The sequence below is a fragment of the Tachyglossus aculeatus genome, chromosome 10 (genome assembly GCF_015852505.1).
Source record: "Tachyglossus aculeatus isolate mTacAcu1 chromosome 10, mTacAcu1.pri, whole genome shotgun sequence".
NCBI lineage: Eukaryota > Metazoa > Chordata > Mammalia > Monotremata > Tachyglossidae > Tachyglossus > Tachyglossus aculeatus.
Window position 1 is genome coordinate 16,677,783 of NC_052075.1, and position 19,768 is coordinate 16,697,550.

A 19,768-nucleotide genomic window follows, 5' to 3' on the forward strand; every position below is an offset into this window, starting at 1 on the left:
TTCTAATCCAGCTTTGGTCACCACCCTGCTGAGTGACATCAGGCCCACTTGGGCCTCAGTTTACTCACCTATATAATAGGGATAATAATACTTTCCCTTCCCTATCTCACAGTGATGTTGTGAGGTTAACTAAAGGGGAGGCGCTAATTGAATTCAAGATATTATTATGAATCTATCCAAACCCAGGAAAACTGAAAATTCATTCTCGAACAGCTTGAGGCTTAAAGTAAAAATCAAGTAACATAAGTTTTTAAAAAAAGCCACACATCACCAAAGGAATTTAATTATCTATTTTAGCTTTGCTTTGGTAGTACAAAAGTCTTCAAGTACAAACCACAAAGTTAAAAATATATCTGACAAGCAAAATAAGAAAAATCACCTTTACCAATTTGACACCTGATGGGATCTGACTCACTTCTATCCAGCGATCAGATTATAGTGTTATTTCATGATAGGCTTTATGAGGGTTTCCAATCCCTCCGGGCAGGCAGAAACTCCTGAGTTGTTGTAAACTGTAGTTTTGAGCACAGTGAAAAATGTCTGCTGGCCCAATGCTACAGACCAATAAAATTCCTCCTGCCAAAGGAACAGGTGCTTCCCTTCGGGCATATTTAAAATGCGGCAGGCTGGGTAAATACAGATCTTAAATTGAGTGTAAAAAATGGCTTTAATATTTAAATGAACCTCAAAATATTTCAGACCCTCCTGCCCCACTTAGGACCGAAAAAAGCACTCCATCCAGAATAAACTATGGGTATTAAAGTCGTTAGATGTTGAACAGCTTATACTTACCCCTCTGGGAACCAAGGGCGTGATATTTTAAAAAGCATTAAGAAAACACCTGCTGCTTGTGGGTTTAACAAAACAAAGACTTTTCAATCTAGGCCTTGTTTTGAAGGAACTATCAAAGACTCCCCCCAACCCCAAAAGATATTTACAATGAGCAAACAAAAATACTCCTTGAATCCCAGATCCCTGGAATTCTGGGAAGTTTATTTCCTGCCCATTGGCAGGTACATATGTACACACCCACCCATACACGCACACACACACACACACACACCCTGTAGGATTTCTTATGAGGAACAATTTAAGAAGAGACCACATTGTGTCTTCCAACCCTGCCCCACCGCTTCCAGGGGCAGAAAGATCTCAATTTTGCAGGGTCTTGAGGACAATAATCGTATCTGCAGGACACCCGAAGTGGAATAGCCCTTGGATGGGTTGGGGGTGGCCTTGCTTGCGATCTTTCTTTCTCAGAAACAAGGATGGTGTCATCCCTGCAGGAGTCACATACAACGCTGCCGTGGGAGTTGCTGAGTCCAGGAGCCCAAAAAGCTAAAGCAGCTACAACATCATCCACAGTCTCAGTCCCCAGACAGGCCAAGCAGGCCGAGCCGACCCTCCCCCAACTGTTGAGTTGGCTGTTCTTGGTTAACTCTATGCGACTTGCCCCTCTCCCAAGCATCAGCCTACCGAAAAGGAATTCCCTCACTCCCCTAGAGTCCTCTTCCCAACACATCCATGCTATGTGGCTGAAAACTGACACAGTTCACTGGGGTGACCATCTTAGAGAGCGAAACCTTCATTCCAGCCTTGTTCTGGCTAAACACTCTTGGATGTCCCAATTTTACCACCCTTGCCCCACTTTTGGTTCCTTCAGGTAGCTGCCTTGGGAATGGCTACAAAAATCACCCGTAGTCCCCTTCCCAATGCTGCTTCCCGGGCCTATCCTGTCTGGGAAGGACAAGGCTTCTTGGATGGCAGGATGGGAGGGAAGTAATGTGACTGGCCCAACTCTGCCCCATCAGAGCAGGTGGTCTCAGGAGAGGGGGCAGGAGCTTGGGGCAGGTCTTTGTGGTCACGTGTAGTCACATGGAGAAATTCTGGGCCATGCTCTCCAGAAGCGGAAAGGCTGTCTCTTCCTAAGGGCTCTCACACGCCTATGGGGCAGATGCCCACTGTGGGCTAAGACCTTGCGGGGCCCAAGACTATACTGCACAAGTCCAAAGGCCAGGAGGGGATGCCAGTTTCCCCCTACCTAGCCCAGGGGACACTTCTTGCTGTGGTTGGGGTCTGGCACCCAAATGCTCTCTGGGACTAATTTCTAGACAACGCTGAGGGTAGGTGACATCCTGAATCCTGACCACAGGAGAAAGTCTGCAAGGAGAAAAATGGGCACTGGCAGGATGAAACGCCCCATCTTCTATGACCGAACCACATGGTTAAGACAATAGGCTAAGGAGCTGCTGACATCACTGAATGGTATCATTCTACACTAGCTTGAAAGTAGGGGATCATTACCAAAGACAGCCAAGAGGGATGGGTGGACAAGGCAGATGGACACCCACCCACCCACCGACACACACACACTCACTCACACAAACACACACACAAGCAAATGGTGAAACTGCACTTTTTTTCCATCGCGTATATTGCCACCATTGTGTAACTCGCGTACCTTCGCCAGGATGGAGATGACATTGGGTCAAGTGTGCCTGACCTTGGTTTTTCCTAAAAACGAGAAGCTTTCCACCGCTGGGCATTGGTCCAGAAAAGCCTCAGGGCTCACAAACCATCCTGCCACCATCAGACACACACTCCGTCCTTGACCTTTCTCCAGAAGAAACTCCCCTCCTAAAAAGAGTATCCAAGATGTATGAAAATATCCCAGAGTTATTTGCACTGCAGGATTGCCGATCTCCCGGTTTTCAGTCTCTCCAACTTCTCCAAACAAGGAGTCCTCCTGAAAGAAAAACACAAGATATTGCTGACTCTTGACCCATTTTTTTAATGGTATTTTGCTGTTAAGTACCTACTATGTGCCAGCCACTGTACTGAGCACTGGGGTAGACACAGCTTGAGGTTTATCCACAAGGCCATGCTGCTTCTATTTACTAATGACATTTCCATCAGGCCACTATTTAGACTTAACGCTGAGCATTTTTTAAAGAAAAGTCACTTGGCGGTATTCCATATAACCCAAAGCTGCCTGACCCAAGGTCTTATTCATTCATTCATTCATTCAATCGTATTTATTGAGCGCTTACTGTGTGCAGAGCACTGTACTAAGCGCTTGGGAAGTACCATGGCTTCTAAACAATCTTGGGGAAGCCAAAGTGGCGGGCCACATTGGCTTGTTATCGGAAGGCTACATATGGATATGAGTGGAAGTTGGTATCAAACAATGGTATTTATTGAATATTTACTATGTGCAGAGCACTGTAGTAAACGCTTGGGAGAGTTCAATAATAACAGAGTTGGTAGACATGTTCCCTGCCCACAACGAGCTTACAGTATATAGGGAGAGTAGTAGAAGTAATAGCAATAGTACTGTGGAGGGGAAAACTACACCTAGAAAATTCCTTTGAATGAGAATACTCACGAGAAGACTAACGCAATGAGGTAACAATGTATTAGTCTTTACCAATGAAGTGAAAATTACAGCCCTGAATAATTTCAAAAGAAATGAGTACTAGTAGGTGCTCTGCAATTTGCCATACCACTTTGGTGAAACATCTAATTTGTTCCTTATCATCCTTGCAGAAAAAGAAACTTTTAATCCTGTGGGGACATTTTGATCATCATCAGCATAGTTTTCCAAATTAATCACTTTTGATTCTGAATTTCAAATTGCTTTAAATACCTAAATTCAAATGTCAGCGAGTTCATGGGTCTGATCTGATTACCTTGTGATCTAACACAGGCCTTAACTGGGCATAGACTACGTGTTGTAGGAATTCCATAATTCTTGTGGGCAGGGGACATGTCTACCAATTGCATTATATTGTTATATCATACTCTCTCGAGCGATTAGCAGTGTTCTGCACCCAGTAAGCATTCAATAAATACGATTGATTGATTTAAGGTATTTATTGACAACTACTTTATGTTGAATGCTTACTGTGTGCACTTGGGAGAGTATGATCTCTATTCTCATGGAGTTTACAATTTCTTGTGTGTGTGCGCCTCTAGAACTACCAGTTCATTCAATTCATTCAATCATATTTATTGAGTGCTTACTGTGTGCAGAGCACTGTACTAAGTGCTTGGGAAGTACAAATCGGCAACATATAGAGATGGTCCCAATGCTTTCCCCATCTAAGTGTTGTGACAAATATACTTCTGGGCCATCACTTGATGTTATCATATTATGCTTTGAATTATTGGCTTTCAGAATCACACTAAATCTCGATTCCCTCGTCTCCTAGCACATTGCAGGGGAGCATTTACTTTAAGTGATAAATATTTTAGTGTCTTCATACCTACCTGATGTAGAAACAAAGGTGACAATGACATATTTTCCCAGTGGTACTTGCAACATCCTCAAATAGAGACAAATCTATTTTACTACTGAATGCTCTGTAATAATTATTTGCCAAACTAGAGCACAGAGCAGCAGTAAAGGGAAATGTCTGGTAAAACCCCTCAAAACTAGGTGTGTTGAATCCAAGAGAATTCATTAGTAGTGTGTTTCCTATTATAAAAAGTGATATCATTAAAAAAATATAAACTTTATCTCACTCTGTGAAAGTATTACCTGGAATTTAGAGGGTGCTCCAATTACAACCAAGAAAAGTAAAGACCTACGTTGTTTGCAGATGATCCTACCGATGGTGAGATTTTTCAGGGTGTGCAGCTGAAAAAGCCAACATCTGAATGGCAGTCCCTCACACATCCCGTTGTTGGGTAGGGAACATCCCTATATGTTGCCGACTAGTACTTCCCAAGCGCTTAGTACAGTGCTCTGCACACAGTAAGCGCTCAATAAATACGATTGAATGAATGAATGAATGAATGTGTGAAAACTCTACAGGTTGTTGCGCTATTACACATTTTATCAGCTGTACATAAAAGTTTTTGTCATTCTTCCTTAAGTCTAAGGCTCAAACGTTAGATTTTTACCCATTTTTGTGGACGGACTGGTTGAACATGTAAGTTGAGTGGTTCTAAATTTCTTGAGATTTTTTTCCCTTATGCAGGGGATGGAGACCTCCCTCAGAGACTCCTTTTAACGTGTCCCCCGAACCTCAGGTCTTGCTCTCCTCCCCATCAATCAAGCAGATGACCTGGATTTTGGCTTTAAAAGCTTTTAGTCTGCTGTAGAGAAGCAGCGTGGCTCAGTGGAAAGAGCACGGGCTTTGGAGTCAGAGGTCATGGGTTCAAATCCAGACTCCACCAATTGTCAGCTGTGTGACTTCGGGCAAGTCACTTAACTTCTCTGTGCCTCAGTTCCCTCATCTGTAAAATGGGGATTAAGACTGTGAGCCCCACGAGGGACAATCTGATCACCTTGTAACCTCCCCAGCGCTTAGAACAGTGCTTTGTACATAATAAGCACTTAATAAATGCCATTATTATTATTATCATTATTTAGTTGAACAAGGATAATAAAAAACATCAAAGCAGAAAAAAATTCTTAACAGGCAAAACTAAAATCACATCAGAATCACTTATTCCTAGAAATCCATGGTCCCTTACTACTCAATGGGGTTTCTCCTCCTACTTTTTCCAGAGGATACTGGTCCATTCTATCTGCATATTGTAGATCTTGAAACCACATTCTGTACTTTGCATCCTTCAACAAGGAGGAAAAGTGGTTTCAAGATCTTTCAACAGCTTCAAGATCTCCTCTCTCTGTCTTTCCTTTTATACCTCAATTAGTTCTTTCTAATTATCTAGGTGGGGTTCAATAAATTAATAATTAATATGCCTTACCAAATTGCTGAGAGATTTTGGGGAGGCTTTGAACGAACTTTATTCTCCTGAGAAGCAGTCCCTCCCCTCTTCTAACACTCGCCTTCCTAATTTCATTTGCCCTGGGAAATTTAAACTGAATCGCCAAACCTCTTTTTTTGTAATTTAGATGATGGGGCATTTTAATAATAATAATAAATAATGATGGCATTTATTAAGCACTTACTATGTGCAAAGCACTGTTCTAAGCGCTGGGGAGGATACAAGGTGATCAGATTGTCCCACGTGGGGCTCACAGTCTTCATCACCATTTTACAGGTGAGGTAACTGAGGCATAGAGATGTTAAGTGACTTGCCCAAAGTCACATAGCTGACAATTGGAGGAGCCAGGATTAGAACCCATGACCTCTGACTCCCAAGCCCGTGCTCTTTCCATTGAGCCACACTGCTTCTCTACATTTTCTACATTCTCTAATTTTACATTCCAGGACCACGTACTCAATAGTGCCGTCTGCTACTGTGTGTTGGGTATGGTTCACATATTATGCCGATGAAACTAACTGCTTCGGGACCTGGAATAGCCTTCTGTAGGTTATCTAGATCTCAAAGACATTTAGAAAATTGAATTGAAATGAGGTCAACGGATTATAGACTTTCCTTTTGGTATGAGCTGGATGCTACACTGTCTTTGTAGTGACGAAGTTGGCTTCTTCTTCTTTGTTTTCTATATCTGTATTTCAACGTATGTCAGTCTATCTGTCCATGCATCCGTCTGTCCATCCATCTGTCCTAATGTCCGTCCATCTGTCCATCCGTCTTAATGTCCGTCCATCCGTCCGTCTGTCCGTCTGTCCTAATGTCCATCCGCCCGTCTGTCTGTCCATCCATCTTAATGCCCATCCATCTGTCCTAAGGTCCGTCTGTCCTAATGTCCATCCGTCCGGGTGTCCATCTGTCTGTCCGTCCGGGAAGAGCAAAGGGATGCTGTGTGATCTTGGGCAGATCACTGCACTTCTCTGTGCCTCAGTCGCCTCATCTGTGGAGTGGGGATTGAGACTGTGAGCCCCACATGGGACAGGGACTTTGTCCAACTCGATTTGCTTGTATCTACCCTAGCGCTTGGGACAGTGCCTGGGACATGGTAAGCACTTAACAAATACCATCATTACCATTATTATTATAAATAAAATTACAGATACGTACACAGTAATCATAATAAAAATGATTATAATCACAACAACATCCATAATAACCACAAGAACACTTCAAGTGATTACCACTGCCACCTCACCTCACCCCCTCCTCCCTCACCTCCCTCCTCTCCTTCTCCAACCCGCACCCTCTGCTCCTCTGCCGCCGCTAACCTCCTCACTGGGCCTCGTTCTCGCCTGTTCCGCGTCCTCCTCACATCTGCCAAACGAGCTCTCTTCCCCCCTTTAAAGCCCAACTGAGAGCTCACCTCCTCCAGGAGGCCTTCTCAGACTAAGCCCCCCTTTTCCTCTGCTCCTCCTTCCCTCCCTATCGCCCCTACTCCCTCCCTCTGTCCTACCTCCTTCCCCTCCCCACAGCGCTTGTGTATATATGTACATTTCTATAATTCTATTTATTTATATTAATACCTGTTTTACTTGTTCTGATGTGAATAGATATCTCTAATTCTATCTATTTATATTAATACTAATCATGCCTGTTAACTTGTTTTGATATCTGTCACCCCCCTTCTAGACTGTGAGCCCATTGTGGGCAGGGACTGTCTCTCTTTGGTGCTGAATTGAACTTTCCAGGTGCTTAGTCCAGTGCTCTGCATAAAGTAAGAGCTCAATAAATACGATAGAATGAATGAATGAATCAAGGAGGGGGAGAGAGACATCGATACAAATAAATAAAACCGTTGTCGGGTAGGGATTGTCTCTGTTGCCTAATCGTACTTTCCAAGTGCTTAGTACAGTGCTCTGCACACAGTAAGCGCTTACTAAGTGCTTACTGGTTGTAGGTCACTGGGAAAAATGTACAGATCCATTCCTAGCTTAGAGTCTGATCCCACCTCCCACAAACATGCGACTCACAGGAAGTTCTCCCTGATTTTTAGGGGATCCTAGCGGGTTGCCCACTCCAGGCATTGTTTCCCAGGACGGATGTCCGCCGGAAAATTCTGGTGACGCGATAACTAAGTCGAAACCGCTGGTAAATCTGGCACTGAGCCAAGCCTCCTGGACAGGGGCCGGGTTGCTCCCCCCTCCACTAGTGTGCTCATGCTCAGCGGCAGACTCTGTCTTAATGTGGGCCAGTGCCTGCTCGAGGCCCAAATTCAAGCCGACGGCTCCCGGGCGAGTTGGCATGGCTCCGTGAGGCCTGAGGCCATAGCTGCCCAGCACACCTGCTTCCCCCGCTCATTTGGGCAGACAGGCCCTCGGCGGCCCCTCCGACACCCCGGGATGCAGGCTGAGCCGGAGCTACTCCCCCCACAATGCCACTAATGCTGCCTCGGTGTGAAATCCCTCGCCCTACGCAATGCCCAGCCTTACCTGAATGGTAAACAGTTAAAGCACCACCACCTTTCCCTGCTTCAGTCCCGCACCTCAATCAGTCAACCATCAAAAACATTTGCTGAGCGGCTACTCTGGGCAGCGTACTGTACTACATGTTTGGAATCAATCAACCAATCGTATTTATTGAGCGCTTACTGTGCGCAGAACACTGTACTAAGCGCTTGGGAAGTACAAGTTGGCAACATATAGAGACAGTCCCTACCCAACAGTGGGCTCACAGTCTAAAAGGGGGAGACGGAGAACAAAACCAAGCATACTAACAAAATAAAATAAATAGAATAGATATGTACAAGTAAAATAAATAAATAGAGTAATAAATACGTACAAACATATATACATATATACAGGTGCTGTGGGGAAGGGAAGGCGGTAAGATGGGGGGGATGGAGAGGGGGACAAGGGGGAGAGGAAGGAAGGGGAAGAGTACAACAGGGTGAGTAGACAAGATCCCTGCCCTCAAGGAGCTTACCAACCAGGGGAGGACGCAGACTTAAGTCAACTACAGAGAAAGAAGCAGCGTAGCTTAGTGGAAAGAGCACAGGCTTGAGAGTCAGAGGATCTGGGTTCTAAACCCAGCTCATTCACTTGTCTTAGAACAGCCCTTGGCACATAATAAATGCTTAACAAATACCATTATTATTATTGTCTGCGGTGTAACACAGGGCAAGCCACTTCACTTCTCTGTGCCTCAGTTCCTGCTTCTGAAAAATAGGGAGTAAGACTGAACCCTATGTGGGACAGGGACTGTGTCCAACCTGATAATCTTGTGTTTACCCCAACACTTACTACAGTGCCAGGCACATAATATGTACTTAACAAGTACCATTGGAATAAAAAAAAGAAGAGGAAGAAACAGATGTAAAGATGCATACATAAGTGCTGAGAAGAAGAAGGATGAGGTGACCATCATTCTCGTAAGGATCGATTTTCTTACTGGACAAAGCTGAGATGTGAACAGGAGCAGGCCTTGTGGCTGGGATGAGGGCACGTAGGAAGCAGTATGGCCCAGTGGAACAAGCACGGGTCTGGGAATCCCTGAAACTGGGCTATAATCCCCTCTCTGCCAATTGCTTGCAGTGTGACCTTGGGGAAGTCAATTTTCTGTGCCTCGGTTCCCTCAACTGTAAAATGGGAATTCAATACTACTCTCCCTCCTACTTAGACTGTGAGCCTCATGTTGGACAGGGACTGTGTCCAATCTAACCTGCATGTATCCCAACACTTAGAACAATGCTTGACGCGTAGTAAGTGCTTAGCAAACACGTATTTTTTTTTAAAAAAAAAGGGGTTACAGAGGTGCAGGGTCGATTTGACGGTGATCCGGTTCAGTTCTGTCCTCTCAGGGTCGCACCTGGAGAGTTTCTGACACTCTACCAGTCTCGACTACAGGAGGAAGAGTCAAGCGGAGGCATACCCATTCCATTCCTACCTCGGGCAGTGGCTAGTGAGTGGAAGGCAACCTGCTACAAGTCAAAACTCCCTTGTGCTGGGCCGCAGCGGCTTGGGAGGAGACAAGTTGACTGCACAGAAGGAGGCAACGGTAAACCACTTCTGTATTTTTTACCAAGAAAATTCTATGGATCCACTACCGGAATGACTGCAGGTGGAGTTGGGGCGTTCCGGGAGAGATGTGTCCATGGTGTCGCTATGGGTCGGAGACGACTCGCCAGCGTAAGACAAGATAAGACAGTTCAGCTCAAAAAATGGAACTGGAAATGTCAGTAGGACGGCAGGAGCTGGGCTATGTCAGGGAACCAGCAGGGAGCAGCAGGCAACTGTGTCTCAGCCCTGCAGCAGAAGACGCAGCCTACGCCCAACGGGCTGAACCCGGGCCATGGCTCAGGAATTTTTTCCCTCGTGCTCGGAAAGGGGATTTAACCAAGTGATGGACAGGAAGCTCACAACACCCAGCCAGCCACTCTTGGACACTGGCATTGGTCTGTCTGTCTGTCTGTCTGGGTCTCTCTCTCACATACACACACGGACTTTCCCAGAGGACATGTCACAAACACGCACATGTACGGACACAGATTTTCTTAGGAGACAATTCGCACAGGCACACTCATACAGACTTTCTTACACACACACACACACATATGCTCATTCACTTTCCTTGAGGATGTACTTCCGATGATAGGGAACATTAGCAAAACGTAGATTGTGTACGGGAGTGCCAATAAAAAGAAAAAAAAAACAGGAAGAGACTCGCCCAGCCCATGGAAACCATGCTGACAAACAAATTTCCCCATACTTCTCCCTCCTGGGCAGTGATCAGCAGAACCTCTGACTCTACCATGGATAATAATAATAATGTTAGTATTTGTTAAACACTTACTATGTGTCAAGCATTGTTCTAAGCGCTGGGGGGGATACAAGGTAATCAAGGTTGTCCCACATGGGGCTCACAGTCTTAATCCCCATTTTACAGATGAGGAAACTGAGGCACAGAGAAGTTAAGTGACTTGCCCAAAGTCACACCGCTGACAAGTGGCGGAGCCGGGATTAGAACCCATGACCTCTGACTCCCAAACCTGGGCTTTTCCCACTGAGCCACGCTGCTTCTCAACTCTCAAGCCACGCTGCCATGGATGCTTGAGGCACTGGCAGCATGCCGAATCTTAAAGAAACAGAAAGGTCAGACTCCCAGTTTTCTTCCATCTAGATTTTCAACTCCAAACTGAGACCGATAATCTGCTTTTAGCGCCAATGGGACCAATACAAGCACAGGAATGAACTTTCAGAACGACTGGGGATCAACCTTTTTGCACAAATATTTTCCACCACTCAACCACCAGAGTCTCAGCTAAGCAGTAACGCTCATTCCTCGGGCGGGCCGAACACGCCCAACCACAACTTTGAACTAAACTTGTCTCCCTCCCCAGCCTGATCTGGAGCACTGGAGGCAGTGTGAATTTTGCAGGTTGGCCAGTTAGCGAAACAAGCTGGTTACCTCGATGCCCTGTTCCCCTGTTGGGGATTTTTGGCGGAAAACACCGAGCACAGAAATAGCAAATCCTGGTTCGGTTTCCTCCCCATGATTAGGGGGAGAACAATCCAAGGACGGCTGATGGAATCCTCTTCTGGCAGCCATGTGAGAGGGCCAAAAAAGAGAAAATTCCAGTTGTCCCAGCCCCACCTCCTGCAATGAGGAAACTGAAAAGATCCAAAATCATGCTAAACAGAGGCTTAGGCCAGCCCCAGGGGGAGGAGGGGGCGGAGGGGGCTCATTTCACATCCCAACTCTATACACCCAAGGGTGCCCGTCCACTCTGGTCATCGAGGGGTTCCCCCCCAGACTTTGTGTAAACTGTGGAAAGCTGCAGTGACACTACTTAAGAAACAGGCTAAGTAAACCAAACCAAATGTTTGGGATTATTTTCAGAAAGGTTTGGGCAGAGAGTCAGTCCAGATTCCTTTCAAACTCTTCATCCCATGACCCCCAAGGGCCTGGCTGTGGGGCTTAGCATCGCTACAATGCAGTGACTAACTTTTGGAGAGACTTAAAAAGACTCCTCACTCCAGGACCCTAATCCCAGTTAAGTCCTCAATAAATGCCGCTGATTAATTACCAGCTACTCTGGCCTCCAGTTGAATGTGGATGGAGTTGAATGGAAAGTTGATGGGTATGACTGGTTCCTGTTAACACTGATATGTATTTTCCAATGCAGCATGAAAAATGCACATGCCAGCTAAGGCAGTTCCTGTTTAATTTCAAAACAGAACAAGTAGAAAGGTGGCAGCAGTGTAGCCCAGTGGAAAGAGCAGTGGTCTGGTAGAGGAGTTGGGTTCCAATTCCGGATCTGCCATTTACCTGCTCTGTGACCTTGGGCAAGCTACTTAACTTCTCTGTGCCTCGGTTCCTTCTTCATCTGTAAAATGGGAATTTAATGCCTGTTCTCCCCCTGACAGACTGTGAGCTCCACCTGGGACAGGGACTGTCGGTGTTTGGTACAAAGTATGCACTTAAATACAACAATTATTATCATTTTGACTATTACTACTATATGCTAGAGGTTCATTCATTTTTCAGACTGCAAAGTAACTGCTGAACCAGCGCTTAGAACAGTGCTTTGCACATAGTAAGAGCTTAATAAATGCAATTAAAAAAAACAAACTATGTACCCAGTATTCTCTCCTGGAACGTCTTAGACTCTGACATATCCAAACCTTTTTAGATCCTTAGACCTTTCTCTGGATTCCTCAAACTATCTCCTTGTTGTAGTAATAATAATAACAGCAGCAGCACTTATTGGACATTTAACTTTGACCAAGCACTGTGCTAAGCTCTGGGAGAGATACAAAATAATCAAAGTCCCTGACTTACACAGGGCTCATAGTCTGAGAGGAAGGGAGAACATGTACATTACTCCTATTTCACATATTAGGAAACAAGCACAGAGAAGGAAAGTGACTTGCCCAAAGTCACAGAGCAGACAAAAGGCAGAAAGTCCTCTGACCCCCAGCCCCATGGTCCTCCACTAGGCCTTGCAGTTTTCTTGTCTGAAGTAGAACTTTCCAGTCTTCCACCAGAGAAGATTTCAGTTACTGCATCCACCGAGCCACTCGGATGTGACGAAAAGTGAATGCGCGCTCGTTGGTCTTGCCTAAACAGGCCGAAATTTCCATCTTTTTGGTTAGGAGGTGCCTAGACTTGGCCTTGGTATTCTAGGTTCCGGCTTGTCCCGGGTTGGGCAACAATCAGGACTCGTCGTTTGCCGGCCCAAGCGTGTAGACTCAAGCTCCTGAGCCTCTGGATTCACTCTTCCCAGAACCACCAGCTGCTCTCCCCGCCCCCCATTCATTTTCACTGAAGTTGTAAGCCGAAATGGCTCCCTGTGGGCAGGGAATGTTTCTGCCAACTCTGTTGTACTGTATTCCTGCAGGTGCTCAGCAACAGAATAATAATAATAATAATAATGGCATTTGTTAAGCACTTACTATGTAGCGAGCACTGCTCTAACTGCTGGGGAAGATACAAGGTAATCAGGTTGTCCCACATGGGGCTCACAGTCTTAATCCCCATTTTACAGATGAGGTAACTGAGGCACAGAGAAGTCAAGTGACTGGCCCAAAGTCACACAGCTGATCAGTAGCGGAGCCAGGATTAGAACCCACGACCTCTGACTCCCACTCCCGTGCTCTTTCCGCTGAGCCATGCTGCTTCTCTAAAGTGCTCAGCACACAGTAAATGCTCAATAAATACCACTGATTGATGGCTTCTTCGCCCCCTTGTAGATCCTGAGAGTCCGCTTTTGTTTTCAAAACGGAAACCCCTCATGTGGTTACTTGCTAAGTACTGTGAACATCTTCCTTGCCCCTGATATTGTTCAGTGTTTTCACTGCACATCAAACACTTTCTCAGCCCTGCTGGGAGTCCAGTGGAGAGATGGCCGCTCAGGGGAATCGTGAGATCCATGTTCTACTCCTGGTTCTGCCCACTGGGGTTATGTCAAAAGTGGTCAAGTTTTCAAACTGAAGAACCAGCTGTGGGACTTCCCAAGGTGGACGTGTCCCATAGGACTGGGCCCTCAACTCTGAGATCCATCCTCCCTTCTGCCTAGGCATTTGGCTGTATACCCATTAACCACTTTGATATTAATCCCGGCCCCACAGAACATATGTTCTGTGCATCATTATTCACCCCTACCCGGAATCATATCTACCAACTCTACTGTATTTTCCAAAGTGTTTAATACAGTGCTCTACGTAATGCAAGTGCTCAGTAAACAACAAGAACAATAATGATAACTATGGTTCTTGTTAGGCAATTACTATGTGCCAAGCACTGTTCTAAGCACTGGGGTAGATAATAATACTAATTATGGTATTTGTTAAGCGCTTATTATGTGCCAGGCACTGTACTGAACGTTGGGGCGGATACAAGTAAATCAGGTTGGATATCGACCCTTGTCCCAGGTGGGGCTCACAGTCTCAATCCCCATTTTACAGATGAGGTAACTGAGGCACAGAGAAGCTAAGTGACTTGCCCAAAGTCACACAGCAGACAAGCGGCGGAGCCGGCATTAGAACCCATGACGTTCTGATTCCCGGGCCCGTGTTCAATTCACTACGTTACGATGCTTCAGGCCGGACACAGTTCCTAAAGCATTTAGGACTCACAGTCAAAGCCTAAATGCCACTGACACTGATGGATTGATAGGAGTCCTAAAAAAATAGCTGGCTAACTCGGCAGCAAAGGCCCCAGTGCCAAGGCAACCTCCTGCCCCCAGGGCATAGCACCACAGTCCAGCAGTGGCATTCTGTAAAGGTGTCACTTCAGCCACAAATGGGTCCTATGTGCACAAAGCCCCTTCTTCTTGTGCTCCATTGCTGCCTGCCGACTTGCTTGTCACATCCGCTCCCCAGCGGGGACATGACTGGCAGAGACAGGAGAGCACAAGGGGAGCTACGCCAGCCACGAGCACTAGAATCCATTCTTCCGCACAGGTTCTCACTCCTTCCTTCCCAGGAGAGGCCTGTCTGCCGCTCCCAACAGGAGATTCGCTCATCATCGGCAACATCATCACATGAGACCTTCCCCACTAAGCCCTCATTTCCACTTCTCACTTCCTCTTCATTCTCTTCCTCACCCTTGCACTTGGATTTGCACTCTTTATTCACTCCTCCCTCAGCCCCACAGCACTTACGTACCTATCCATTGTTTGTTTTATGTTAATGTCTGTATCTCCCCCAAACTGTAATAATAATAATAATAATGATGATGGCATTTATTAACCGCTTACTATGTGCAAAGCACTGTTCTAAGTGCTGGATAATGATGGCATTTGTTAAGTGCTTACTATGTGTGAAGCACTGTTCTAAGCGCTGGGGGGGATACAAGGGGATCAGGATGTCCCACATGGGGCTCACAGTCTTCACCCCTATTTTACAGATGAGGTAACTGAGGCCCAGAGAAGTGAAGTGACTTGCCCAAAGTCACACAGCAGAAATGTTGGGGAGCCGGGATTAGAACCCATGACCTCTGGCTCCCAAGCCCGGGGTCTTTCCACTGAGCCACGCTGCTTCTCATTAAGCCTGTCATGGGCAATAGGCCCATTGTATTTACTGAGTGCTTGTGCACACAGCAGTGTACTAAGCACTCGTGACAGTACAGTATAAGAATGAACATCCCCTGACCTGAATAAGCAGAATGGATCTACCAACTCTGTTATATTAGATACTCCCAAGCACTTAGTACCATGCTCATCACACAGTAAATTCATTCATTCATTCAATCGTATTTATTGAGCTCTTACTGTGTGCAGAGCACTGTACTATGTGCTTGGGAAGTACAAGTTGGCAACATCTAGAGACGGTCCCTACCCAACAGCGGGCTCACAGTCTAGAAATAAATACGTAAATATGACTGAATGAATGAAATATGTTCTTACATCACTACGGTAGGGCCCAGCAAATCTTAATACAGTCTTTCCCCTCTTGCTTCAAAACGCTGTCTTTTTTGGGATTCCAAAAGTCATCAATCCCTTTTCCAACCCCCGTTCACTTAATCCTGCAGACTTTATGAGACTCTGTTTTGAATCAGCACAATCCTGCAATGAAAATGTGGTTCAACCAGTGTCTGGTCTTTCGCTTTTCAAAAGAAACCCGTACGACGGGTTTAATTTTTCCCTTGATAATGACTTCTTTATCAATGTTCCCTGTTCCAGTTAGAAGTCCAGCTTGCACTCATTCTCTCACCAGCATTTTGTAACTGAAGCACGTTGGGGTGGCCTTATTTGGTTCTGATCATTCCATGATTAAGCTCCTTGGTATCATCCTTCTTACCACTCTGGCCCTCCGGGCTCAGGGTTTTGGGTGACAGAGAGATAGCCAAGCCAGATAGCAGGTTGAGCTTGGTGAAGCAAGAAGAAATCTGCTTTTCTTTCTTTTGCCTGACTATTCTGGAAAGGAGGGGGACTCCAGGTCATTCTACAGTGAAGCTGAATTCCTTTAGAACCTAACTTGACAGAAAACTCCCACTGCTCTCACACCACGCTCAACGGCATGTGTGCACGGAGGTATTTTCCAATACCCCCTTGTGCTATAAACAGACATGTGCCACCAGGAAAATAATAATAATTAGGGTATTATGCACTTACTATGTGCCAAACACTGTATGAAGCGCTGGGATACATACAAGATAATTAGTTTGGACTTAGTCCCTGTCCCATGTGGCGCTCATGAGCTAAGTAGGTGGGAGAATGATTTAATCTCCCCTTTATAGATGAGGAAACTGAGGCACAGAGAAGTGAAGTGACTTGCCCATGGTCACACAGCAGGTAAGTGGAAGAGTGGGGATTGGAGGCCTTCCCAGACTGAGCCCCCTCCTTCCTCTCCCCCTCCTCATCCCCCGCACCTTACCTCCTTCCCCTCCCCACAGCACCTATATATATATGTATGTTTGTATGTATTTATTACTCTATTTATTTATTTTATTTGTACACATTTATTCTATTTATTTTATTTTGTTAATATGTTTTGTTTTGTTCTCTGTCTCCCCCTTCTAGACTGTGAGCCCACTGTTGGGTAGGGACCATCTCTATATGTTGCCAACTTGTACTTCCCAAGCGCTTAGTACAGTGCTCTGCACACAGTAAGCGCTCAATAAATACGATTGAATGAATGAATTAGAGCCCAGGTCCTTCTGATTCCTGGGCCACTGCTCTTTCCACTAGGCTGGGAAGCACATTTCCTGATTCTGCAATAACATTCTGTCCAAAATATACCTCATCCTGCTTAGACTGGGAGCTCCATGTGGGGCATGGACTACATACAACCCGACCACCTTGATTCTACCCCAGCACTTAGGAAAGTGCTTGGTACCTAACAAATGCTTAACAAATACCACAATCATTATTACCAGAGCACCTGTTATGGCAGAATTGGCCTAACCTCTCTAAGGGGAAATCTCTGCTTCACGAGGCTCTATTCTCCCTAGAAGTCCAAGTCACCACCTGCCGGGGCATCCACACACAGTCTGGCTGGTTCCGGTCCCCTCCTTTGACAGCTTTCCAGAGAGAAAGTGTCCAAAAAAGAGTCCAGTTGGAGTCCTTTTCCGCTTACCTTCTCACCACAGGAATAGAGAGGGTGGATCACTCCCCGCTGAGCTCCTAGCCCCCCCGGGGCCCAGTCCTGTCCCCTGTCCCCCTCTGGGACTCTTGTTGGCTCCCCCAAGCATCCCACCCAACTGCACCATCCGTCCCTCTGCAGGTGATGAGGACATCAGGAAGCTGGAAAAGATGGGTTCCCCCAGGAATGGCTAGCCCTCCCACGATGAGGATGAGCGGGAGCTGGAACAAGACGGAATTCCCCCTCTGCCTCCCACCCAGAGCCCCTGTCCCACCCTCTTTGCTCGCCTCCCAACTCCCTGCTTGCTGTTGAAGAGCAGGCTGAGCTGCTCAGTCTTTAGTGATTTTTCCTTCAGTTTCCTGGGGAGTGTGAGATGTGGGGACAAATCCCAGGCTTTTCCACAAACATTTTCCTGTAGACTGTGGGCTCCTTGTGGGCAGGGATCACATCTACCAACTCTGTTCTACTGTACTCTCCCCAGCGCTTAGTACACTGCTCCGCACACAAGAAGTGCTCGATAAATGCCACTGTCCGACTGATTGATTTCCCTTTGATCCACCCATCCAGCCTGAGGAGATGGTGTAGCGGAAAGAACATGGGCCTGGGGTCAGAAGGTCATGAGTTTTAATTCCAGCTCCATCACTTGTCTGCTGTGTGACCTTAGGCAAGTCACTTTACTTTTCTGTGCCTCAGTTACCTCATCTGTTAAAAGGAGATTGAGACTGTGAGTCCCATGGGGGACAGGGACTGCATCCAACCCTATTTGCTTGTACCCTTAGTACAGTGGCCGGCATACAGTACGTGCTTAACAAATACCACAATTATTATTAGTAGTAGATCTACCAAGCGTGCATTGTTGGGCACCCATAGAGCACATTTCTCCAGCTCCAAGTCTCAAGTCTTTGGACAGTCCTGTAACTTCAATCAATTCCTTTGGGAATCAATTCTCCGAACTTAACGCTGAGGAAGGAAACTTCCAGCAGGCCGTGCTGCACCCCTACCGGGCCTGGATGTCCCAGGCCGAGGGGAGCAGGGCTGCGACCCCGCTGTGCCATAGCTTGACCCCTCTCACGGCCAGTGGGATCCTCTGCTTCCCAGCAGGCCCGGCCAGCAGATAATCCTGCAGCCAATCCACGGCCCAAGGGAGCCTGTCATTCAGTCCTGCCAGTTTTTCCACCAGGGCTCAGGAGGACCTGCTCCTCTCTCTTCATCCAAGCTGCCAGCGCACCAGTCCAGGCACCTGTGATATCCCAGCTTGGAACTCCCTGCTTCCAGTCCCTACTTCTCGGATCACATTCCTAAAATTGGATTCCACACATGTCCCCACTTCTCAAAAATCTCCAAAGGTCACTCATTCTTCTCTGCATCAAGCACTTGCTTTCAGGTACTTGATCTGCTCTCTCCCTGCCTTCTTATCCGCTCTTTTCTCCCACTACACCCCAGTTCACACTCTTTGTTCCTCCAAAGCTAACTACACTATGACTCATTCTCATCTCTTTCATCTCTGATTCCTTCCTCATTGTCTTTCTTCCCATCTAGAACTCCCCCCAGCCCTTTATATCCACCAGACCACAACTCTCCCCATCTTCACAGCCCTTCTGAAATCTCAACTCCTCTAGGAGGCCTTCCCTAATTAATTCTCCTCTCCTACTGTTTCATCCCACAACAACCAGCCCGGTCCTTGGGTGAGCCAAGCACTTATGCACTCACAACAGTAGCAGCTCTGCACAAAAACTATGATTTAAGCACAGACCCACAACAACCAGCCTGGTCCTTCGGTGAGCCAAGCACTTATGCATTCACAACAGTAGCACCTCTGCACAAAAACTGATTTAAGCACAGACTCACCTACATATCCACCTTCCCTCTTCCTGCTATCTGTAAATTATTTGTCTCCAGAACTAGGTTGCAAGCTCCTCAAGGGCTGGGATCTTGTCTACTAACCCCATTGTGCTCTCACAGACACTCAGTCCAGTGTCCTGTCCACAGTAGGTACTCAGTAAATACCAAGGATTGATCGAGTGCTGTGTCACGCTCACCAGATATGACCGGTTCAGTCATTCAATCATATTTATTGAATGCTTACTGTTTACAGAGCACTGGACTAAGCACTCGGGAGAGTACAATACAACAATAAACAGACACATTCCCTGCCCACAACGAGCTCATAGTCTAGAGGTTGGCCATGAGGAATTCCACTGGGGGCTGGGGTAATAAAAGAGTTCAGGCCATACCTTCATCTCCCAGACTTCTTCCACTCTAGCATACCTTCTCTCCCGCCCTCCACCTTCAGTTCACAGTAGGAAGGGAAAACTTGGTAGATGGGCATCTTCTTGAATTCAAAGATGCTGTCTTGTAGAGAGACTGCTTACTCTCTCCCCTACAGTGGGGGTCAACTCCTCCAACCTGGAACAATGAACCCCTGAAGGCCAGGACACACCCTAACAAGCCCC

General features: G+C 46.4%; 1 protein-coding gene and 1 non-coding gene across 2 annotated transcripts in view; one reads left to right on the plus strand and one right to left on the minus strand.

The window, feature by feature from the left end:
* Positions 1–275: 275 nt before the first annotated feature.
* RELL1 (RELT like 1) overlaps positions 276–19,768 on the minus strand; it is a 70,210-nt gene continuing 50,717 nt past the window's right edge. The window contains exon 7 of the mRNA XM_038752856.1: positions 276–2,746. The gene's annotated coding sequence lies outside the window, so the exon portion shown is untranslated. The remainder of the gene's footprint in view (positions 2,747–19,768) is intronic.
* On the plus strand, positions 9,580–9,717 carry LOC119933843. The gene has a single exon (XR_005452712.1). It is a non-coding gene; the product is annotated as a small nucleolar RNA SNORA7 (small nucleolar RNA).